The sequence below is a fragment of the Mus caroli genome, unplaced genomic scaffold (assembly GCF_978045245.1).
Source record: "Mus caroli unplaced genomic scaffold, Mus_caroli_1 scaffold_5, whole genome shotgun sequence".
In the NCBI taxonomy this organism is placed as follows: domain Eukaryota; kingdom Metazoa; phylum Chordata; class Mammalia; order Rodentia; family Muridae; genus Mus; species Mus caroli.
Window position 1 is genome coordinate 64354854 of NW_028227260.1, and position 26379 is coordinate 64381232.

At 37.9% G+C, this 26379-nt stretch overlaps 1 protein-coding gene and 1 pseudogene across 1 annotated transcript in view; both read left to right on the forward strand.

Annotated features, from left to right (window-relative positions):
• Abcb7 (ATP binding cassette subfamily B member 7) overlaps positions 1 to 26379 on the forward strand; it is a 135811-nt gene that overhangs the window by 11301 nt on the left and 98131 nt on the right. The gene's annotated exons all lie outside the window — the stretch shown is intronic.
• LOC110286495 (large ribosomal subunit protein uL30m pseudogene) lies at positions 24172 to 24688 on the forward strand (annotated as a pseudogene).

The window sequence follows — 26379 nt, forward strand, 5'->3', positions numbered from 1 at the left end:
GAGGTTTGTCACATCATCCATCATCAGGCATAGAGACTTCAAAAGGCCTGCCATTCCGTATGGTCTTTGCTTCCTGTTTTCATTTTGTGGTGTGAACTCACTGCTGTTCCTGCCACTGTGAGCCCTTGCTTTGCCATCATGAACTCTAACCCTCTGAAATCGTAAGCCTGATTAAATGCTTTTAAAAGAATGTATTGCGGTGATTAGGGTTTTTATCACAGCAATAGAAAAGTAACTAAGAGAAAAAAGAAAAGAAAAGTAACTAAGATTCCTTTTTTTTTTTTTTTTTGAGGAAGGATCTCTATATACCCATGGCTGTCCTGGAACTCATAATATAGACCAGGCTGGCCTCAAACTCTCAGAGGCCTATTTCCCTTTGCCTCCCAAGTGCTGCAGTTAAAGGCATGTGACATTATTCCCTACCATGCTCATTTGTTGGCCTTGACCCCATGACCAGAGGGTTGGAGCTTTGCTTTTATTTGGCTCTCAGTCTCTCCCTTCTCATTTTTCTACATCTCACTGGCTTCAGATAGTTAACCAACAGTAGAAAGCTTAAAAGACTTTGCTTCTGGATGAATGTAAATTTACTGAAGTGCGACTATAATAACAACACTGGGCCACAAGTAATTCCGATTCTGTTTTTCAGAGATCCTAGTTCACATTCAGCCTTCGTAACAGAAGGTGCAGATTAAGAAACTACAGTGATTACTAAAAAGACCCCAAATGTAATAGAAGTAAAAACTAAAATTCAGGAAAAAAAAGCAGGTCTTTACATCTTCCTACAGAATTTGAAAGGGGTGATTCAGTGACATTTAAAGTACCTGAAAGATGATTATATAAACAAAATTAAAAGCGTGTTTTACTACTTCTGTAATAACTGCACTTACTGGAGACATAGGCTATAACATAGAGACATGGAAGTAACTGGAAGAGCGATTTAATGTACATACAGAAAAAGAGTGTCTTAGACTAATAACCATTGTCATTCCAGCTGGCTCTTGGTGATACCTTTTAGCTGTATATTCACCTGGTGAAGGAAGCTAGCTGTGTATGGCCTCATTTATAAGGGCACAAATCACATTCATGGGGGATCTGTTCTTATGCTCTATTTATTTCCCAGTGTCCTCAGACTTTTAATTATGTACAAGCGTGTGTGTGTGTGTGTGTGTGTGTGTATGTGTGTGTGCACACACGTGCATTGTTGTACATGTTTATTGGGTTTTGTTCTTTAGGTGCTGTTTTAATTAGGGTTTCTATTGCTGTGAAGAGACACCATGACCACAACAACTCTTTTTTTTTTTTTTTTGAGACAGTGTTTCTCTGTGTAGCCCTGGCTGTCCTGGAACTCACTTTGTAGACCAGGCTGGCCTCGAACTCAGAAATCTGCCTGCCTCTGCCTCCCGAGTACTGGGATCAAAGGCGTGCGCCACCACGCCTGGCACAACAACTTTTTAAGAAGAAAACATTTAATTGGGACTGACTTAATAGGTTCAGAGGTTTAGTCCATTGTCATCATAGCAGGAAACATGGTAGTGTACAGACAGACATGGTGCTGGAGAAGGAGCTGAGAATTCTACATCTGGATCTGCAGGCAGCAGGAGGAGGGAGTGACTCTGGGCCTGGGTTGAGCTTCTATGGGGGCTATTTTCATTCAAACAAATACATTCCACTCCCTGGACACCATAGGCTTGTAGCCTTATCATAATGCAAAAATGCATTTAGTCCAACTTCAAAAGTTACCATAGTCTGTAAGAGTCTCGAGTCTCAACATTGTTTAAAAGTCCAAAGTACAAACTCACTTCTGTGACTCATATCAATCTCTTAATTGTAACCCCCTGTAAAATCAAAATCAAAAAGCAGACCACATACTTGTAACATATAATGGCACAGAATAAACATTACCATTCCAAAAGGAGGGAAAGGTAACATAATCAGGAAATACTCAAGCAAAGTAAAACTGAAAGCCAGCTGAGCAAACTCTAAGCTCTGGATCTCTTAACTCTGTGTGTGATATTCAAGTGCTCTTCTGATCTGCAACTCCTTTCAGACTTGTTGACGGCAACATACCTCTCTCTCTCTTTCGGGCTGCTTCTACTCCTCATTACCAGCTTTCCTCAGCAGATAATTCATAACTCTGGCATCTTCAACATCTTGGGGTCTTCAGGATGGTCCAAATGTCACTTTCACAGCTTCATGAAATGTCCTCTTTGGGCCTCCATGCAGATATCCCTGCTACCTGTCTGGCGTCAGTGGCTTTCCTTACTTAGTCTTGAAGGGAGCCTCCATAACCCTTTTCTTATATTCTTGACTCCAAAGCCAGAATCAAATAGCTGAAGCTGCCAAGTTCTGCTACTTGCTGGGGCTGGAACATGTGCATTTTCAGCAACTTTCTGTTTTTGATGTTTTCTTTCACACCTAACCTTTGCTATCTTAGAAGTTGCTCTGTAGGCCAGGCTAGCTTTGAACTCTGAAATATATCCATATATTGTCTATGCAATGTTAGTTTCTAAAGGCAGCATAAATAGCTATTAACTATAATTTAAATAAGTATTTTTGTTATTTTAATTTGTGTGTGAATGTGTGTGTGTTTGTTTGTCTGTTTGTGAGTCTCTGTGTGGGTAGGGTTTGTGCATGTGAGTACAGGAGGCCTTAGAAGCTGGAGATATCCTCTGGAAGAGCACTGAGGTCTTAAGCACTGATGGTCCTAAGCCATCTCTCCGAGAGTCCTAAATAGGAGTGTAAAGCTAGAATTGTCTTTATCATTCAAGAATGCAACTCATTTTGTGGGCTAATTTAGTAGAAGTAACATAGGTAAAACATTGGTCCCAAGAGGTAGATTGTTTTAGGAGATACTAGAAAATAATCATTAAATGATATACAATAATTGGAAAAAGATTGTTAGGAAGTGGGTTTTTTTTTTCTTCCCCTGGGATGGAGGGTCAGAGTGGGGTGGGACAAGATCTCACTGTGTAGCTCAGGCTGGCCTCAAACTCATCTACCTTCCTCAGCTTCCAGAGTGCTGGGATTATAGGCATGCACTATCACTCTTGCACTGCTTCATTTATGGAGTAGGCAATGTACTAACTGCAGCTTTTCCTTTGAGAAAGGCAGGACGGTTCCTCAATGGTGAGGAAGATGAGCAGCAGTGTTATAAAAGTTATAAATAAGAATGAAACTTCCAGGGACAAGAAATGACAAGGAATAGTAACAAAGTTTTAGTGTGAAAATAGCACTGGAGATTGAGAAGATGAATTCTGAAGATACATTCAGAATAGTTGAATAAGTAACACTTTCTTAGCCTTTGACACATTGTTTTGAATTAGTTATTAAGATTATAAAGGGGAATAGAAATTTCTTTTTTAATGTAGTCTTTTCATTTTTATTAGATATTTCCTTTATTTACATTTCAAATTTTATTCCCTTTCCTCATTTCCCTTCTGAAAATCCCCCTATTCCATTCCCCTTCCCCCTGCTCACCAACCCACCCACTCCCGCTTCCCTGTCCTGGCATTCCCTTATACTAGGCCATCGAGCATTCACAAGACCAAGGACCTTTCCTCTCATTGATGCCCCACAAGGCCATCCTCTGCTACATATGCAGCTAGAGCCATGGGTCCCTCCAAGTGTACTCTTTGGTTGATGGTTTAGTCCCTGGGAGTTCTGGAGGTACTGGTTAGTTCATATTGTTGTTCCTCCTATATGGCTGCAAACCCCTTCAGCTCCTTGGGTCCTTTCTCTAGCTCCTCCATTGAGGACCCTGTGCTCAGTCCAAAGGATGACTGTGAGCCTCCACTTCTGTATTTGTCAGGCACTGGCAGAGCCTCTCAGTAGACAGCTGTATCAGGCTTCTGTCAGCAAGCACTTGTTGGCATCCACAATAGTGTCTGGGTTTGGTGACTGTATATGGGATGGATCCCTAGGTGGGACAGTCCCTACATGACCTTTCCTTTAGTTTCTGCTCTAAACTTTGTCTCTTATCTCCTCCCATGGGTATTTTGATCCCCCTTCTAAGAAGGACTGAAGTATCCACACTGTGGTCTTCCTTCTTAAGTTTCATATGGCCTGTGAATTGTATCTTGGGTATTCCGAACTTCTGGGCTAATATCCACTTATCAGTGAATGCATACCGTGTGTGTTCTTTTGTGATTGGGTTAACTTACTCAGGGTGATTTTTTTTTTTCTAGTTCCATCCATTTGCCTAAGAATTTCATGAAGTCATTGTTTTTAGTAGCTGAGTAGTACTCCATTGTGTAAATGTACCACATTTTCTACATTCATTCCTCTGTTGAGGGACATCTGGGTTCTTTCCAGCTTCTGGCTATTATGAATAAGGCTGCTATGAACATAGTGGAGCATGTGTCCTTCTTACCAGTTGGAACATCTTCTGGATATATGCCCAGGAGAGGTATTGCGGGATCCTCCGGTAGCACTATGTCCAATTTTCTGAGGAACTACCAGACTGATTTCCAGAGTGGTTGTACAAGCTTGCAAACCCACCAACAATGGAGGAGTGTTCCACTTTCTCCACATCCTCTCCAGCATCTGCTGTCACCTGAGTTTTTGATCTTAGCCATTCTGACTGGTGTGAGGTGGAATCTCAGGCTTGTTTTGATTTGCATTTCCCTGATGACTAAGGATATTGAACATTTCTTACTTTAGGTGCTTCTTAGCCATTCAGTATTCCTCAGGTGAGAATTCACACCATTTTTTAATAGGGTTATTTGGTTCTCTGGAGTGTAACTTCTTGAGTTCTTTGTATATATTGGATATTAACCCTCTATCGGATGTAGGATTGGTAAACATCTTTTTCCAATCTGTAAGTTGCTGTTTTGTCCTATTGACAGTGTCCTTTGCCTTACAGAAGCTTTCTAATTTCATGAGGTCCCATTTGTCAATTCTTGATCTTAGAGCACAAGCTATTGGTGTTCTGTTCAGGAAATTTTTTCCTGTGCCCATATCTTCGAGGCTTTTCCCCACTTTCTTTTAGGAATAGAAGTTTCTAACAATGTTTCTAAACTTTAATAACATTAGGCCCTTTGAGAATCTTAAAAAATGTCCTTTTTCTTAGAAAAATGAATAATAATGCACGCTTAATTTCTAATGTAATTTCAAGGGGATTATGAACCCTGTCACCCTGATTAAGAATCCCTGATTGGAATGGTGATATGGCACAGTGGGTAGAAATGCTTACTGCACAAGCCTGATAACCTGACCTGAGGTCAGTGCCTGGACCTCATGGTGGAAGCAGAGAACCAAATGAAACTTGCTTTCTGATCTCTATCCCTCCCTACCGCATACTTTAGAAAAAGAGGAACCTCTGACACTCTGATGTAACATGCAGGTTAGTAAGGTTAGTAAGTCAAGTTCTCTGCTAATGGTAGAATAAAGGGAGCCTGTCTCTGAGGAGTATGCTTGGAATAGAATGGAAACCTACACCATTTTTTTAATTAAGTCCATGTTATGTTGTTATGCAATATGAGTTATGATAAGATGGCTCACTGAGTAAAGGCACTTGCCACCAAGCCAGATGACTTAAGTTTGATACTTGGATTCCACATGGTGAAGCAAGAGAATCTATTCTTACAAAGTTTCTACATACGCACTGAGGTAGATATGTGTGTATATATACGCACATGCATACATGCACGCGTGGCGTACAACCCTCCCAACGAATAGAAATACAATACAGTTTTTAAAAGAAATCTATACTTTTTCATATTCTAAAATTGGTATATAACTGGTAAAATTATACCTTCTTATTTTTATCCTCATTAAAATTTGCATTTTAAATTATATAACACAATATTTAAGAAAACGCAGTAAAAATATCAACCCTACCTCTTAAACTTTATGTTTTTCCTTTTGATCTCTGTTCTGGTAGATAGGTTTTTTAAGTAAGATTTTAGGGGTTTTGTTTTGATTTTTTATTTTCAAGTCAAGAGTTTCTCTGTGTAGCCCTGACTGTCCCAGAACTTACTCTGTAGACCAGGCTGGCCTTGAACCCAGAGATCTGCCTACCTTAGCTTCCCAAGTGCTAGAATTAAAGACATGTGTCACTACACTTAGCTAAGAGATTTTTATAGGTAATATTTAGTTATTTAAAAGGTAATGTTTTTCTTTTTTAAAATAATATATTAAGTATGTAAAATATGCAAAATAATGTTATGACAGACAGAACAGATCTATCATACTCTATATACTATATAGTATTACTTACTCATTACATACTCTATATACTATATAGTATTACTTACTCATTAAAATGGTTCCAATTTTTTAGCTTTGGGCCTAGTTTTGGGCCATTGTTATTATACATGGAACTTCTCTCCCCAGTTCCATACATAAGAAGGACTTGCTCTTCTAATGCATACCATACAGCCCTTCTTCCCAAAGCACAACCTTTGCTATGTCACTTCCTTGCTTATAAATTTCAGTGGTCTTTATACTGTAGCTTGGCATTTAAAGTTCTAAAGGTATGTTATGAAGCTATGAATTATGTTATATAGCTATGTTAACTATTTCTATAACATACTTGGATGTGTTAGCCACTCAGATTTGCTTCTTGTTTTTTTGGATCTTTGTCCCTTTTCATTTTCTTCCTGTTTGCTGTCCTTGCCTATCTGGTATCCCCTTTTGACTCCTCCCTGCTTGTTTCCAGATCTTAGTTTGAGGTTCAGTTTACTCTAGAGTATCATTTGTATAGGTTCCTGAGACTTTGATTTTTTTTCTCATCTGAGTACCTGTAACACCAGTTCTTCTAAGTAGCTATCATATATGTCTTGTGGAGGAGATAAAATTTTATGGGTAAAAGTGACAACTATATTTCTCTCATCTTTCGTCGTCCACAGAGCTCAGCATATTTGCTTTCATGTAGGCATTCATTTGTGAAATGAATGATGAAATCCTTAACTCCACTAAATTGAAGTCTTAACAAAGAATAAATAATATTTACTTCAGTGTTATTTAGAATCAACGCCTCATTTTGTTGACAAGAGCCTCATAAATATGTCCGTTGCATTTTTGTCATTGATATACAATATTCTGGTAGGGTAGCATCACTTTGAATTGGGTTTTTTGTTTTGTTTTTCATGGCAGGGTTTCTCGGTGTAGCCCTGGCTGTCCTGGAATTCACTCTGTACTGGCCTGGAATTTATGGCAATCACCTGCCTCTACCTGCTGAGTGCTGGATTAAAGGTGTGTGCACTGCTGCCACCACCACCACCCAGTTTGAATGTGAGTTTTTACTTCTGTAACTAAAGCTCATATACTTTTTATCCTAATCTTTTTGTATGCTAAGGCTTGAACCCAGGGCCTGCCTTGTACAGACTAGCTGAGCACTCTGCCTCTGAATTACATCATCACCTAATCCAGAATTTTTGGATATATGTTTTTGTAGGTATCTTTCTAAGAAAAAAAATGGCTTATAGGATAGATTTCTTTGAAGAGTAGTACATAAAATCTACCCGTTGTAAAAATTTTATCTGCAGGCTATACCTTGTTATGCTCATTAGTCTTCTGATCAGATTTTCTTTACTGTTTCCAGAGGGGAAAAAGATGTTAGAGTAGAGAAAGTATATCCTAGGGGTGTAAATTTAGTTTCTCCTGTACTGATGTTTTATCTGAGTTCACTTTCCTGTTTTTTAAATTATCAATTATTTTTACTGATGTTGAATAACTTATGCTATAGCTGGTCATTGTTATTTATTTTTATATATTAAGTGCATCTGTATTTGCCAGGTACAAACTCTCTCCAACTATTATAACTGTATTGACTTTACAACTATATAACTGCATATGTGTATTTGTTAGTTTGCTATAGCAAAATATGACATACAGGCCTCTTTTGTCTTCTGTGGTCTTCTGTGTGTGTCTATGCCCAGATCTCTATCATTTTTCATTATGTTTTTAAAAAGTATATTTAAATGAAGTCACATTCTAAGTACTGAGGTGTTAGCACTTCCATATGTGAATTTAGAAGGCAGGTATATTTCAACTATAATGTGTGTGTGTGTGTGTGTGTGTGTGTGTGTGTGTGTTTGTGTGTGCGCACGTGCATGCATGCACATGCTCACATGCTACAGAAGCAAAGCATAGCAAGTTAAAAGGATGTACTCTAAACCTCTGGAGAAAGGATTGGTTAGAGAAGTAGGCTAGAACACAAACTTTACCTTGCTTTTATAGATACTTGGATAGTTTAATCTATCCGTTTTTATAATACAAAACAGTTAGGCTTTTCAATTAGTGAACTGGCCTTTTCAAATAGGATGTATTCATATGTTAATTTATTTGAAGTCTTATTGGGTTTTATCTCCTAGTAATGCATTTTAACAACCCTGAATACACCTTTTTTTTCTTTTTTAAAAAAATAACTCAAGGTATTCTTTAACATGTTTAAGAAAGCATTCCTGGAAGTATTCTTGTGTTTCCTTATTTTTCTGAGTTTTTCTTTATTACTTTATTAGGGGAATTGAGGTACTTTTTAAAGATTGGGGCTCAGTGTTTTTGTTCATATTAGTGGGTTCTTCTACATCTCAGTGCAGACATTTTGTCTTTGAATCTGCCTCTGTGTGTGTGTGTGTGTGTGTGTGTGTGTGTGTGTATTTCTTAAAATCCCTCAAACTGTGTAAATCCACTTCTGGAGTAGAACAAACAAAGCCCAAAAAAGCTCTGCCAGCACTCAGCATACTAGCGCTTAGGTATAACCTGTACTTACAGTAATAGCAGCTCTTTGTAAATGCTTTCAGTTTTTACTTCTTCCTGTCTCTACTTATTTATTCATCAGGAGTCGAAAAAAAGGTTTTCCTACTTCTTAGAGCTTTACTGTCCAGTACTGTAGATAATGGTTTGCACATAGCTATGTAAACATCAGTTTAATTATAATGAAAATTTGTTACTCAGTCTCAGTAGACAGAGTGCTAAGCTAGATATATGAGTGTCCATCATATTTGACCACACAATAGATGAGCGGTCTTTTTCTCATCACAGGAGGTCCTGTGGTTTATGGGCTATTAATAAATATAATTGGCTCTTTATAGCTATGGGTTTCACAACCATGGGTTCAACTAACTACAGATTAAAACTATTCAGCAATAGACAGGTGAATGGCTCAGTGAGTAAAGGCTACCAAGCCTGATGATCTATGTTTGATCTCATGGTACAAGGAGGGAACCAACTCTTGCAAGTTATCCTCTGTCCTCCATACATGCTATACACACACACACACACACACTACACATACACACACAGAGAGACAAATGCATATAAGCATGCATGCACATGCACACATGTAAATAAGTAAAAAAAAAATCCAGGAAAAACTTTCAGCTAGACTACAGGTACACAATATTCATTCATATCCCATTCTTTTGACTAATCAGAATCCTGTGGTTACAGTTGCTAGTTTTATAAGCTGCTGATTATGAGAGAGGGACTCATCCTCAATGACCTCCATCCTGCTAAAATCTAAATAGCTTCTTAACACAGAGATGTTTTTCTTATCATTATTTCCCAAACAGTGAAGTATCACAACTATTTACATAACATTCACATTTGTATGAATTATTTTAAGTATTTTAAAGATGAATTTAAATAAATATATTGCAAAGAAATATGTAGGTTATATGTAAATACTACATTCTTTTATATAAGAGACTTGAGTGTTCTCAGATTTGGATTATATGAAGAGAGGTGTCTTGTAACTGATCCTCTACAGAGAGAGGGATGGCATTGTCAAATTTGTTTTAGGAGTATGGTTCTGGTTACAATTTGAAGAATATATTAGAAGCAGACAGAGAATGGAGACAGGGATACCAATTAGGTTCACAGAAGTGATAAAGGTCTGTACTGCCTGTTATGAGAATTGTCAGGATTTGTCATTCAAACATTCTTATATCATGGATAGATGACAGAATTGCAGCAAGAGCGCATCACTGTGCCTGTATCTTAGTGCTTTAGACAATAAGATGGCCACATGAATAGGCTTACTTTACATATTTCATACAGTTCTTAGGATGATTAAGTGAGATGAAATATGGAGAAAGTACTTTGTGAGTTGGAATTCTTTCAAGTTTGACATTGCTATTGGGCTTATCATAGTTTTGTAATAAAATACAACTCTAGAGTAGATTTTGTGGAGATTGTAGTGTGTCATACGGTTGAACTACCATGGTTATTTATATTATGAACATTTCTCAAGCATTCCACTTATATTCCATTTAATTAGTGACAGAACTATAACCCAGGACTTTTAAACTTAAATTGTATTTTATATGTATGTGTATGAATGTGTTGGAGTGCATTCACCTATCGAGGCCAGAAAACAGTGACTGTTAACCTCTGCCACTTGGCCTTGTTAGTTTTTTGAGACAGGGTCTCTCATTGAACTTGGAGATAGGCTGTAAGACAGCACGCCCAGTGATCATCCTGTTTCTGCTAACATACAGCAGGGATTACAGGGTCATAACATGACCACACTCAGCTTTTTTCATATGTGTTCTAGGGATTTGAAGACCTAAGACTAGAACAGGTGTCTTACTTGCTGAGTCATCTTAGCCCCAAACCAGGTCTTTTGACTTATTTCTCCTTATCCTGAAAGCTCAATGATTGACAGCTCCTACTGATGGAGTATACTGTCTATTTATTGTATATGATCCTTTGTATACCCATTGTCTATTTCCTGGATGAAAAATTAGTTTATAGCTATTTGAATAAACCTGTTGTAAAACTGTCTTTGTTCTATACTAGTAGCTTAGTATATTGAAATGCATTACAAAGGTAGCAAAATCATTCTAAACTAGGTTTTATCAGGACCTAACCCAGCACCATATTTAAAAAGGACCATGTCACTATCATCTTAAGCTATTTTATGAGTATTGGGAAACAAATTAAATTTTTTTTAATTTTTAATTTAATTTTTAAAATTTTAATTAATAAAAATTTTTAATTTTAAACAAATTAAAATTTGTTAGGCACTTGTCATTTGATAGACATAACTAGTCACTGAGGCTACAACAATGAATGAATCATAACCTGCCCTTCAACAAATCAGGATTTTGAGGGAAAACAGTTTAGTAAATAACAATTCAAATAAAATGTAACAAGTATTTTTAAAGTGCTGTGTGTAAGATTTTAGAGGGACCCAGAAATAGAGAAACATATTTAGTTTAGAGAAGATAGAGAAGAGCTTCTAGATGATAAATTTGTAGATGAGTATTGAAGACACATTGGTAGATGTTGGCCTGGTAGATGAATAGGAAAAAAAGATTTGGGGGATAAGAAATAATAGCATGTCTTTGAAAAAGTTTTAGTTTGGAAGGTAAACAAGGTTTGAGGTATGGAGAGTTTTTTTTTTTTATAGGAACACAGTGAAGTGTTAATCACGATATTGGAAAAAAGGAGAGCATTAGGAGGTTAAGTTGGCAAAGGTTAGCAGATAGTTTACAGTAAAGAAGAAGAAAAGTGTAGATAATAAGCCCCAAGTATCTGGGTTAGACATCTTGGGTCGCTAGTGATGCTATTAGTTAAGATAGGGAAGAACAATTTTGGACAGTTTAAAGAAGATGGAGAAAGTAAACTCAAGTCCAGTTTGATTTATCTAGACTTTAATGTCAAATATATTGGGTAGATAAGAAAGAGGTCTAGGCTTAAGATAAAGTTTGAGAGCCATTGTCAGGGGAGTGCATTTTCATAGTGGATAATTTCTGGAAATTACAGAATAAGAAAAAAAAAGGAGTGAAGAAGCCAACCTCTAGCAATTTCAAATTTCTACACTTGATTCATCTCTTTGCCATGGCTGATTCTGGTCCTCCCTTTTCACATAGTGAAATTGCTAGAGTCTGAGGGAGAGGGGAAATTATTAATAGTGTTATGCTTCCCAGAGTGTAATATGAACATGTAAAGTGTTTTTGAGTTTGAAAATGACTAGCTCAATTAGTATTCTGGTAAAAACAGTTCCAGTAGTCATACATGGGCTGAAGCCACTGTATAAATGCCTTTACTAGTAAGGCATGCAATGTCTTTCTCAGTGTATCCTATCACAGGACCGTGAGAGTGCTATACCTACCACTGGTAATGTCCCTCACTTGATTAAGATTGTATGTCCTGGACAGTATTATTTTCTTCTTTGTAATTAAAAATACCTTGGAGAAGATTCTTTGAATATACAAATATGTTTCTCCTTAAAGTTTCACTAGCTAATTTTAGCAAGCATCAGTGGATCTTGTCTGCAGCAGTTATTACTATGGTGTTTGCATAATTACACATTCCTATTTCCCTCATTCCTTTTACATTTCTTAATTGGACTTCTTCTGTAAGGAAGAGCCATCCAGTTTCCTTATTTAATTGTTATTTATTTATGTTAGTATAGACCCATGTATGTTAATAAGCCATATTGTGTGACAATAGTCATATATAATATGTTCATTATTTATCTTACTCTATTGTTTCAGTTGTGGGCTACTGAGCACTTTTAAATTTGGCTCCCCTGCTTCCTGCTCTCCTTCCTTCCCATTTTTCTTTTAAGACAAAGTCTTAGAAGCCCCAAGTCTCTTAAACACAATGTGAGAATGTCTTGATCTGATGTTCCTGCTTCCACACATTCACCATCATGGTTTACTTCATTTTACATTTTTAAGTTTTGAGTTGGGGTCTTAGGTAGCCAAGGATGGCCTTGGCCTTGAATTCCTGATTTTCTTGCTTTTACACACCAAGTGCTGTAATTACAGGCGTGTGCTGCCATGCCTATCTCTGACTATACTTTTAAAAAACATAGTAACAGTGATTGCTACTATCCACAAAGAAATGCATTTCTGGCCTTATTAATAAAGGTTTATAAAATTTTTACTTACTAGTGTTAATTATTTAATTTCACATAAAATGTATAAAATCCTTTACTCTAAAGAGAGGTGATAGAGAACATTACCTTTTAAAACATTTGGGTTTTTTTTGTTTGTTTGTTTTTGTTTTTTCAAGACAGGTTTTTTCTGTTTCTCTGTGTAGCCCTGGCTGTCCTGGAGCTCACTCTGTAGACCAGGCTGGCCTCAAACTCAGAAATCCTCTGCCTCCTGAGTGGTGCTGGGACTAAAGGCGCGTACCACCACGCCCAGCTTTGGTTTTTTTTTTTTTTTTTTTTTTTTTTTTTTTTGGTTTTTCGAGACAGGGTTTCTCTGTGTAGCCCTGGCTGTCCTGGCACTCACTTTGTAGACCAGGCTGGCCTCGAACTCAGAAATCCGCCTGCCTCTGCCTCCTGAGTGCTGGGATTAAAGGCATGCGCCACCACGCCCGGCTCCAGCTTTGTTTTTATTTTGTTTTTTTTTTTTAATAAGATTATTTAATTGCTAAACATATGTTCATAAGTGTTGGAGTGTTCATACTTCTAATCCAGCACCTTGATAAATATTCTTTTATAGGTTACCGAGGTAAGAGTTCGTAATTTGAAATTGACCAATTTTCAAGTGAATAATGTGGTGCAACTGCAACATCTGTCTGGTTTCAAGGTTATTTCCATTACTCCACAGTAAATTTATTGTGCATTGAGCATTTTCTTTCCATGCACCAATCCCTAATCCCTGGCAGGTAGTCTCTAGAGATGTATTTCTTTTTTTCTTTTTTTTTTTTCTGTAGCAGTTCCAGGGTGTGAAACTAGGTCGTTGGACATGCTGGATAAGAATTCTATTGTTGCTTAGATGCACCCTCAGCCTAGTTCACAATTTTAAAAAAATATTTATTTTTATGTGTGTGTTTTGTGTGCATGTATGTTTGTGTACCATGTGTGCACCTGTCAAGGTGAGAAGGCATCAGATGCCTTGGAACTGGAGTTACAGCTGATTGTGAAGATACTGTGGGTGCTAGAAACCAAGCCCTGGTCCTCTGTGAGAGCTGTCAGTGTTTTGTTTTGTTTTGTTTTGTTGCTGTCAGTGTTCTTAACTGCTGAGTCAACTCTCTAGCCTATACACAATATTTGTTTTGAAGTAGAGTTGAGGATTTTATTAAATGACATTTATAAAGTAAATTTTAGGCTAGAGGGCTAAAAGAAAGAGGGAAGTATTTAGAAAGAAAGAACCCTGAAAACCTGGGTGTGGGCTTATCTTTGTAGGAGTTAAGTAGTATTCCATTTTCTGGTGGGGACATTTGTGGTATTTGAAGCCTTCTCACCACTGTAAGTGACACCATTGTTTTCCATTCTTGGGGATGTTTGCCTCACAGTACAACAGTAGAGTGGAAAGGAAATTCTATATTTAACTTACTGATGACTGCCAACCTGTTTTCCACAGCAGCAGAACCACTTTGTATGAAAGTTCCTGTTTCCCCACACCCTTCACAATACTTCTTAATTTCTGAGTGTTTATTTTTTTATTTTTACTTTTTTATTGGATATTTTCTCTTTTTTGAAGTTTCTTTTTCTTATAAGGTTTTTTTTTTCTTTTTTCTTTATTTACGTTTCAAATGTTATCCCCTTTCCTAGTTTCCCCTCTGAAAATCCCCTCCCCCCACCCCCCCTCCCGGTTTATCAACTCATCCACTCCTGCTTCCTGGCCCTGGCATTCCCCTCTACTGGGACATAGAACCTTCACAGGACCAAGGGCATCTCCTCCCATTGATGACCGACTAGGCCGCCCTCTGCTACATATGCAACTAGAGACATGAGTCCTAATATGTGTACTCTTTGGTTGGTGGTTTAGTCCCAGGGAGCTCTGGGGGTATTGGTTAGTTCATATTGATGTTCCTCCTATGGGGCGGCAAACCCCTTCAGTTCCTTGGGTACTTTCTCTAGCTCCTTCATTTGGGACCCTGTGCTCTGTGCAAAGGATGGCTGTGAGCCTCCACTTCTATATTTGTCAGGCACTGGCAGAGCCTCTCAGGAGACAGCTATATCAGGCTCCTGTCAGCAAGCTCTTGTTGGCATCTGCAATAGTGTCTGGTTTTGGTGGTTGGATATTTTCTTTATTTCCATTTCAAATGTTATACCCTTTCTTGGTCTCCCCCAGAAACCCCCTATCCTATCCTATCCCCCCTCCTCCTGTTTCTATGAGGGTTCTCACCCACCCACCCACCCACTCCCATCTCCCTGCCCCGGCATTCCCCTACACTGGGACATTGAGCCTTCACAGGACCAAGGGCCTCTCCTTCCATTGATGCCCTACAAGGCCATCCTCTGCTACATATGTGGTGGGAGCCATGGGTCCCTCCATGTGTACTCTTTGGTTGGTGGTTTAGTCCCTGGGAGCTGGGGGCGGGGGCTGATTGGTTGATATTGTAGTTCTTCCTATGGGGTTGCAAACCCCTTCAGTCCTTTATCTAACTCATCAATTGGAGACCCTGTGCTCAGTTCAGTGGTTAGCTGTGAACATCTGCCTCTGTGTTTGTCAGGCTCTGGCAGAGCCTCTCAGGAGACAGCTGTATCAGGCTTCTGTCAGCAAGCACTTGTTGGCATCCACAATAGTGTCTGGGTTTGGTAACTGTATATGGGATGGATCCCCAGGTGGGACAGTCACTGAATGACCTTTCCTTCAGTCTCTGCTCCAAACTTTGTCTCTGTAGCTCCTCCCATGGGTATTTTGATCCCCCTTGTAAGAAGGACCGAAGTATCCACACTGTGGTCTTCCTTCTTCTTGAGCTTCATGTGGTCTGTGAATTGTATCTTGGGTATTCTAAGTTTCTGGGCTAATATCCACTTATCAGTGAGTGCATATCATATGTGTTCTTTTGTGATTGGGTTACCTCACTCAAGATATCCTCCAGGTCCATCCATTTGCGTAGGAATTTCATAAATTCATTCTTTTTAATAGCTGAGTAGTACTCCATTGTGTAAATGTACCACATTTTCTGTATCCATTCCTCTGTTGAGGGGCATCTGGGTTCTTTCCAGCTTCTGGCTATTATAAATAAAGCTGCTATGAACATAGTGGAGCATGTGTTCTTATTACCAGTTGGAACATCTTCTGGATATATGCCTAGGAGTGGTATAGCTGGTTCCTCAGATAATACTATGTCCAATTTTCTGAGGAACTGCCAGACTGATTTCCAGAGTGGTTGTACAAGCTTGCAATCCCACCAACAATGGAGGAGTGTTCCTCTTTCTCCACATCCTCACCAGCATCTGCTGTCACCTGAGTTTTTGATCTCAGCCATTCTGGTTGATATAAGGTGGAATCTCAGGGTCTGCTTGATTTGCATTTTCCTGATGACTGTGGATGCGGAACAGTTATTTTTTAAGTGCTTCTTGGCCATTCAAGATTCTTCTGTTAAGAATTTTCTATTTAGCTCTGTACCCCATTTTTTAATTGGGTTATTTGGTGGTTTTGGAGTCAAACTTCTTGAGTTTTTTTTTATATATTTTGCATATTAGCCCTCTTTTGTATGTAGGGTTAGTGAAGATCTTTTCCCAATCTGTAGATTGCTGGTTTGTCCTATTGACTGTTCATTCCTTACTAAAATTTTACTATTTCAGCCAGTATAGTGGCACACCTTTAATCCCAGTACTTTAGAGGCAGAGGCAGATGGAGCTCTGTCAATTTGAGGTCAGCTCTTCTACATAGAGAGTTTAGGAAAAGTCAGGGCTATGTAGATGGTTCTTGTGTCAAAATTTTTTCTTTATCCTTTTATTTACTGGAAACACTCTAAGGCTTCTCTTTTGCATATCCAAGTTGTCAGCATCCTGACTCCTGTACTTGGGAGCCATTTTAAAGCAAAATAAGGGTTACTTGCAAACTATCACTGCAGTACCAGCAAAGTCAATATGATAGCTAAGATGTTTGTAATTTATATTTATAATAGGGAATGAATATTTTAAAGATTTACACCAACTTCACGTCTGCTGCACAGCTGCAATAATAGAAACACTATGATGTGCAATGGTTTGTTTGATTAGTCCTACTTTTTGCTTTTTTACTTTCGCTGCTGCTGGTTTTTATGTTAACTCTTAAGGATTCATTGTCAGATCCACTGTCATGAACTTTTCAGTCATGTATAATTCTAGAATTTTTATTGTGGTAGATCTTCCATTTTATTTTGAATACATTTAAAATTAATATTTGTGTATAGTATAAGGTAAGAGTCCCACTTCATTCATTTGCATGTGCATATCAATTTTCCCAGAAGTTTGTTTCTCATATCTAGTCTTGGACTCTCTTCAAATACCATTTCATCATTATTTTTTTCTGCTCTCTAGTCTTCTCTATCTGTTCCACTGGTGTGTATGCCTTTATGGTAGTACTACATTATTTTGCATATAGTTCTGTAATATGTTTTGAAAGACTGTCAGGCTTCAGCATTTTTCTTTTAGAGTTGTTTTTTTCTCCTATAAATCCCTAGAGGATGCATATGAAATTGAGTACTTTTTTTTTTTTTTTCGTTTCTGTGAAAAATACCATTAGGGTTTTGATAGAGTGCACTTTACAGATCACTAAGGGTTGAATGGATAGAAAGTCTTTTCACTCCATAAGCCCTAGATTTCTTTGCTTTTTTGTGTGTCCTCTTTAGTTTCAGAGGTACATTATAGTTTCATAGTTTCAGGGGACATGTCTTTTCTGTTGACTAAATTTGTCACTAAATATTTTCACGTCATTATGAATAGAATATTCCTAGGTTGTCTTTCACAATAGCCAATGTTAGTACCTAAAATGAAGTTGATTTTTATTTAATGATTTTTATATTTTTTAATATTACAGAATTTTTTAGCTCTAGTACTTGCTTTTGAGAAATTTTTAAAGTTTTCTGCATTTAAAATTCTGTCATCTAATGCCAGATACTTTTTATTCCAGACGAATTTGTAAGTCCTGTGGCTAGGATATCCAGTACTGTATTTAATAGAAGTAGTAAGAGTAGGCATTCTACTCATTCTTATTTCATAGGATCATTTTTAATTTCACTGTTGTGCGTATTGTCTGGGTTCATCCATCGTATATCAGTCTTACTAAGGGAGTTTCCTCCTCTTTGTTTTAATCAGTTTTATGATGAATGACTATTAAATTTTAACAAATGCCTTTTCTCTATCAACATAGTCCTGTGTTATTGTTGTTGTTGTTGTTTTTAATCCTTCCCTCATTGGTTGATTTTTACCTGTTGAATCATCCTTGTTTTCTAGGGTTAAATCTAAGACTTTGAGGTTTATAACCAAACTTAACCTACTTAGTTTATAATTGCTAGACTCCTATATCTTAGCCACTAATACAACAATATTTCTAAGCCCTTTACCTTGTTTTTCCCCTTTAATATATGTTTTATTGCATTATGATGAGAAAAGATATATAATTTCAATTTATCTGTATTAACATTTAAAACATATTTTGAGTAAATAGACATATCACATTCTTTTTTCCCTTTTGTACCCAAACTCCTCCCAGAGAGCCCCCCTTCAAAACCTGTAGTACCTTTTGTTTTTTTATCATATTCTTTAAAATTTATAAAATATTGTAACATATATAGCTAGAGCCACAAGATTCACCATGTGTTTTCTTTGGTTGGTGGTATAGTTCCAAGGAACTCTGGGGGTACTGGTTAGTTCATATTGATGTTCCTTCTATGGGACTTCAGACCTCTTCAGCTCCCTGGGAACTTTCTCTGGCTCCTTCATTGAGGACCTTGTGCTCCGTCCAATGGATGACTGTGAACATCCACTTCTATATTTGCCAGGCACTGGTAGAACCTCACAGGAGACAGCTATATCAGGCTCCTGACAGCAGGCTCTTGTTGGCATCCACAGTAGTGTCTGGGTTTGGTGATTGTTTATGTGCTAGATCCCCAAGTGGGGCAGTCTCTGGATGGTCTTTCATTCAGGATCTGCTAAGAACTTTGTCTCTGTAACTCCTTCCATGGGTATTTTGTTTCCCATTCTAAGAAGGGGCAACGTGTCCACACTTTGGGTCTTCCTTCTTCTTGAGTTTCATGTGTTTTACAAATTGTATCTTGGGTATTCTAATTTTCTAGGCTAATATCCACTTATCAGTGTGTGCATATCATGTGTGTTCTTTTGTGACTGGGTTACCTCACTAAGGATGATATCCTCCAGATTCATCCATTTGCCTAAGAATTTCATAAATTTATTGTTTTTAATAGCTGAGTAGTACTCCATTGTGTAAATGTACCACATTTTCTGTATCCATTCCTCTTTTGAGGGACATCTGGGTTCTTTCCAGCTTCTGGCTATTATAAATAAGGCTGCTGTGAACATAGTGGAGCATGTGTCCTTCTTACCGGTTGGGACATCTTCTGAGTATATGCCCAGGAGAGGTATTGCTGGATCTTCCGGTAGTTCTATGTCCAATTTTCTGAGGTCATCAATGGGAGGAGAGGCCCTTGGTCCTGTGAATGCTCTATGCCCCAATATAGGGGAATGCTAGGACCAGGAATGGGAGTTGGTGGTTTGGAAGCAGAGGGAGGGTGGAGGGGATAGGGGATATTTGGAGAGGAAATTAGGAAAGGGGATACATTTGAAATGTAAATAAAGAGAATATCTAAAAAATAAACAAATATTGGAACAATAAAATGAATATTATAAAAGTTGTTTGATATAAAACAACAATCAATTGAACAGTCTTATGTAGATGTTTGTCTACAGCAATACTGAAAATACATACGTTGTTCTCAATATAAATTTTAAATAACTCCAAATATATTAAATGTGTGATATTTTAAAATAATCTATCACTATTAATTTTTTTAATGAACTTAAATAGATAAAGTCTTTTTTGTTTGTTTTGGTTTTAGTAGAGCTTAAAATCTTGTCTCTTACTGTGGTACAAACACAAAATAAGAACAGTTTTTGGACATTGGAATTCATTGTAATAAGGCTGTACTTGAATGTCCCTCACATCACCAAAGGATTTTACCTCTATAGTAGCTAAGCTAAGAGTTGACAGTTCTGCTGCGCCAAGGAATAAATTGTAGGCACGATTATTTGGGTACAGATTTCCTGCTATGGTCAAAGCTATTTGACTTGAGTGATTGTCATCATTCTCAGCCATCAGGGAACAGGTTACATTCATTTAAGAAATGGTGTGCGTATTAAGATGGTCTATCCATGAAGTCATTCATCAACTGTTTCAATGAACAGTGGTTCCACTTGGAGGGTGGCACAAACATTAGGTGAGGGTAAGATTGTTGTTCATTGGCTGTGATGATTTTGAAAAGCATTCATCTCAGAATAAGAGTAATTTATAAAGTCCTCTTCTTCAAAATTGATACAGTAATTATCAATATCAAACAAAGCCTTCAGTCTCACTCTTTGCTGTTCTCTTACAAGCCGTCCCCAAATTAATTGTCTCCATTTCTTTTGACTGTATAAATAATTTTGAAATATGCAGTTGTGAAGCATGGTGAGGTCAGACCGTAGTCTATATCAAAAGGACACAGTCTTCACCAGATTCGAATAAACACCAAGTGATCTGAGAGCTACTTTTGCTTTGTTCATGTGTTCCTTTGTATGACACCAAGATTCTTCTTTATTTCTAACAACTTTAACTTTTGTACTTTAACAGCTTAAGTTGTCACTTACTGTAGAAAAACTGTGTGAACAGCAAGTAATGAGGTTTTAGAGCTAATATGGCTTTCAGCTTATTATCATAGCCTATAATATAGCATTTACATTCATTAAAACAGCTGAAAACATAATGTAGTTTTCTTTTATTAAGCTTACTTTGATTTTTGACTTACTAATTTTGAAATTGCAGAAGGCCTTGTAAAAATTCTACTTAAAAATAGAGCTTTAGTGAATAAAAACACAGATTTCAGTGGTTGTTGTATTGGAAAGCCAACTGTTTTATTCTTTTCAAGTTTCATTTAACTAAACTTTGTTAATATTATTTGGATGACATTTTCAATGGCTTGTTAACTTGTGTTTTAGTTGCCAGCAAAGACAGTTGCTTTTTTTAAGTTCAAGAAGTGATTTTACATGGAATCATAAGGGTTTTGTTTTTTTTTTAAATCTCATCACTAAAAGAAACGGTGGGGATAATGCATTCTGCTTTACTAATTATACAGTTGAGAAACCAAAGAATCATGTAGTTGTTAGAATAGTGACATAATGAATGAACCAGAGCTGTCACTCATGTTCTAGAGTTCACTGTCTTCACAATCCAGTGTATGAAGCTTTCCTCCTATGCTTGAAACCATCTGGAAAGTTAAGAAGTTGAACCATTTTTGTAAAAGATTTGTTAGTAATAGAAATATCAACTTATATCAGATGTACTGTCTATTCTTTGCTTACTTGACAGACTTCCATAAAAAGACTATATTGTGTGCCAACAAAGGTGGTCTCTGGAAATCACAGGAGACAGAATTTTTTTTCCCTTCATTGATACAGTAAACCAAATTAATGAGGCAATGGACACATAGACATGAAATGATGCCAAAAAGTAAAGATCCAGGGCTGGGGTTGTGGCTTGGTTGTTATACCTAACATGTATGTATGGGGACTTGGGTTTAAGCTCTCAAATTTCAAGAACAAGATTTTAAGTGCGAAATTGGAAAAGTGACAAGTGCTATACACAGAAATACATGCTGCCATAAGACTTAATGCAGAGATTTATTAAGAAAGAGCAAAGTTCTTGGCCATAGGGATCCTTAGTTGAAGGGTGAATATGAGTTAATTGGAGCAAAGAAGCAAAAGGAGAGAATTCCAGGCAGAGAAAAATACTTGTACGAAAGCTTTATGTTCTTTTGTGAGTACGATGGCACAGCGTACAGTGGTACAAGAGAACACTGGAATGCTGGGGATGTGGCTTCTTTGGTAGAATCCTGCCTAACATGCCAGAGCTCTGGGTTCAATCCTGTGCACTGCCTAAATTGAGCATATTAGCACTCTAGAGGTGTAGGCAGGAAGATCAGAAATTCAAGGTCATCTTTTATTATATATTCCAGCCTAGAATATCTGAGACTCTCTCTCTCTCTCTCTCTCTCCCTCTCTCCCTCTCTCCTTCTCTCCCTCTCTCCCTCTCTCCCTTTCTCTCTCTCTGTCTCTCTCTCTAGAGAGAGAGAGACAGAGAGAGAGAGCGCGCTCAGTGGTTAAGAGAAGTTGCTGCTCTTATAGGGAACCTGGGTTCAGTTCCCAGAACTTCTCTACATGCTACCTCACAGCTCTCACAACTGACTGTAACTCTAGTTCCAAGGGATCTATCACCCTCTTCTGTACTCTTGGGAACCACCAAGCACACATATGGCACACAGGCATACATGCAAGCAAAGCATCTATATACATGAATAAAATCTTAAAAGAAAAGTTGTTGTGGGCCTATTATGAGTCACATTAAGAAGCTGACTACTCTTAGTAACTATAGCAACCTATTCTTAGGTAATTATGAGTTATTCAAGATATCAAAAGGAAGTTTTTGCCTTAGGGTTGAAATGAGGGTGAAGATAATTTTTAAGAGCCTCAATTGATGCTTAAACATGATCTGTGTGTCTTACAATTTGTTTGTTTGTTTGTTTGGAGACTGAGGGTCTCATTCTATATCCCAGGCTAGTTTTGAACTCAGGTTCTTTTTACCTCAGTCTCAAAAGTTGTTGGAAATTACAAATATTAGCTACTAAATCCAATTTATACATAGAGTTTTATTCGATAAATATATAATCAGTATAGGCTAGTACAAAAATTTTAAAATAATTTCATGTCTTACAAAGATGACATTTGGGTCATAGAAAATATAATGAGGGGGCATTTTTACAGTATAAATAGCAAATATGCATATCAATAATAAATTAATGTAGGATTTTGAGACCCATTTGGCCAAAGAAAAACTTTAGTGAAGTAAATTAACTTTGAATACATGGAGAAAAATGCTAAATTATTCAACATTGTTGATTTAAAACATATTAGTAGATTTAGCAGAGTTTAATAAAAATCCTCAAAGATTTTTTTAAAGGTGATCTTGATGAGATTATTTTGATAACCTCTCTGGAACAGTAAACTAGGGAAATAAGCCAAGAATATTTTGGAAGAGTTATATAATGCAGGTGCATTTGTAAGGAGAGACTGATTCCATCAGCTATTAGACTGTATTAATAGTATGTTAATAGCTTATGAATAGGCAGGCACATTAACATGAGCAAATATGAAATGATCTATATGTAAATAAAATATAGATGTTGGAACATTCTTCAATATTCATATCACTAGAGTTAGATGTTAGAACCAACCCCAAACTGTTCGTGGATTAGTTAGTAAAGATCAGATCAAACCTTTAAATAATGAAAAGTGATAAACATATTTATTCCCAGAGAAAGAATGGATTTTTTAAAGAATAAGAACAAAGGAATAAACAAATGAAATGAACAAATTTGATGAGGTAAAATGTTTGAGCCAGGGTTTCTCTGTGTAGTCCTAGCTGTCCTGGAACTCCTGTAAACAAAGCTAGCCTTGAACTCACAGAGATCCACCTGTTTCCGCCTCCTCAGTGCTAGGATTAAAGGTATGTGGTACCATGCCCAGCCTGTATAAAATGTCTTTGTCAAATATGACTAGAAAACCTAAATGTTTAAAACCGGCTAGGCCCAGTAACTTGATGTCCACAATGTATAAAGGCCTTTTTGAGACTATCAAAAATTCAGGAAGAAACAAAGAATTGGAACATCTTCTGGATATATGCCCAGGAGAGGAATTGCTGGATCCTCAGGTAGTACTATGTCCAATTTTCTGGGGACCTGCCAAACTGATTTCTAGAGTGGTTATACCAGCTTGCAATGGAGGAGTGCTCCTCTTTCTCCACATCCTCCTTAGCATCTGCTGTCTGACTGGTGTGAGGTGGAATCTCAGGGTTGTTTGCATTTGCATTTCCCTGACTAAGGATGTTGAACATTTCTTTAGGCGCTTCTCAGCCAATCGGTATTCCTTAGCTGAGAATTCTTTGTTTAGCTCTCTACCCCATTTTTAAATAGGGTTATTTGGTTTTCTGTAGTCTTAACTTCTTATGTTCATAGCAGCCTTATTTATATGGCCTTCAACAGAGGAATGGGTACAGAAAATGTGGTACATTTACACAGTGGAGTACTACTCAGCTATTAAAAACAATGACTTCGTCCTTCTGGCTGTGGGGACGTTCGGAGTGGACACAGCGGTTGCCGGTTCCCATTATGTTCCTGACTGGAATGCTGTCCGCTTTGATCACCATTGGTGTTACCCATCCCTGATCTCCTGGTGGAGGTAGTGTTATAGCCTCTAAGGAGAGAATTCCCACACCCATGGCTGGGGTTTTGCACTCCATGTTCCAGAGGCCTCCAGGCAGACTACAGACTGTGAAGAAAGGTGCAGAATCTCTCATTGGTACAGAATGGATTTGTCACAAATTTACCAAATCAAGAATTCCAGATAAACTGTTTCAGCCTAAACCTGAAGATAATGGAAAGTATGGTGGGGACCCCCAGAACCCTCATAAACTGTACATTGTCACAAGAATAAGAAGTACAAAGAGGCATCCATACTGGGAAAAAGATACCATCAAGATGCTCGGACTACAGAAGGCACACAGCCATCAAATTCACAAGAACATCCCGTCGGTGAACGCAAAGCTGAAAGTGGTTAAACACTTGATACGCATCCAGCCCCTGAAACTGCTACAGAGACTTCCCACAGAAGAGACCATGTCCAGCACCTGCCTCAAGAGCACGGGGGAGTTGGTCATACAATGGCATCTGAAGCCCGTGGAGCAGGAAGTGAAGTCCTGACTCCACACACCATTCTCATTAAAGTGTATGTTCATCCAGTCAAAGAAACAAAAACAAAAGAAAACCCAATGACTTCATGAAATTCATGGGCAAATGGATAGAACTAGAAAATATCATCCTAAATGAGGTAACCCAATCACAATAGAGCACACATGATATGCACTCACTGATAAGTGGATATTAGCCCAAAAGCTCAGAATACCCACGATGCAATTTACAGACCACATGAAAAGAAGAAGGAAGACCAAAGTGTGGATACTTCAGTCCTTCTTAGAAGGGGGATCAAAATACCCATGGGAGGAGATAAGAGACAAAGTTTGGAGCAGAGACTGAAGAAAAGGCCATCCAAAGACTGCCCCACCTGGGGATCCATCCCATATACAGTTACCAAACCCAGACACTATTGTGGATGCCAACAAGTGCTTGCTGACAGGAGCCTGATACAGCTGTCTCCTGAAACAGTGCCTGACAAATACAGAGGTGGATACCCACAGCCAACCATGAGACTGAGTACAGGGTCCCCAGTGGAGGAGCTAGAGAAAGGACCCAAGGAGCTGAAGGTGTTTGCAGCTCCATAAGAGGAACAACAATATGAACCAACCAGTACCCCCAGAGTTCCCAGTGACTAAACCACCAACCAAAGAGTACACAAGGAGATACTCATGGCTCCAGCCAGTAGAGGATGGCCTTGTAGGACATCAATGAGAGGAGAAGCCTTTGGTCTTGTGAATGCTCAATGCCCCAGTGTAGGGGAATGCCAGGACAGAGAAGCGGGAGTTGGTGGGTTAGTGAGCAGGGCGAGGGGGGATGGGATAGGGGGGTTTTTGGAGGGGAAATGAGGTAAGGGAATAAAATTTGAAATGTAAATAAAGGAGATATATAATAAAAAAGAAACAAAGAGTTATTAATCAAGCTGTTCATAGAGCAAGAACCATGAAATGCAGTCACTGAATACATGAAAAGATGATCGATTTCATTTGTAAAATCAGAAATGAGGTACAAAGAGCAATACAGTAGGCTATTTGGTATTGCTCAGTGGAGAAACATTAGCCTAGCACACACAGGCCCTAGGTTTAATCTAGGTGAAATCTTTTTCCATCAGTTCTATTGACCATCATGTCTGGCCTCAGTAGGAGAGCAAGTGCCTAACCTTGCAGAGACTTGTAGTGCCAGGGTGGGGGCGTATTCAGGGGGAGACCTCACCCACCCACCGGAGGAGAAAGGGAAGGGAGGGAGGGGGGAAGGATTGTGGGAGGGGGTGGTGGGGGAGGGGCAGTGAATAAGTAAAGAATAATTTTAAAAATCTAGTATTACATTAGATATAACAGTTCTAATATATTTTTAATATATTGTACTGAAAGTTTACAGTGAGCAGTTACTGAATAAATGATGAATAATGATGAAAATAGATCTACATATGCCAGTGTTGGGGTAATAACTCTTAGGCACTGTTATTGGAGATGTATTGGCATGACATTTCTGAGGGTGTAGTGTGTCATTTTCTTCCTTTATGTTTTAATTCTTTGTCTAGACTGAAGACTGAACAAAATATAGACTAGCTTCCCATATGGTGCCACAAATAGGCAGTGGGATCACATAATGATTACTTCCACCTTCAAGCTTTGGTCATTTCATGGTGTCCCACAGTACTTATATATTCCTATTATGTGTTTAATTTTTTCATAATCTTCGCTTGAGTGATTCAGTTTATCTACTTTATCTTTA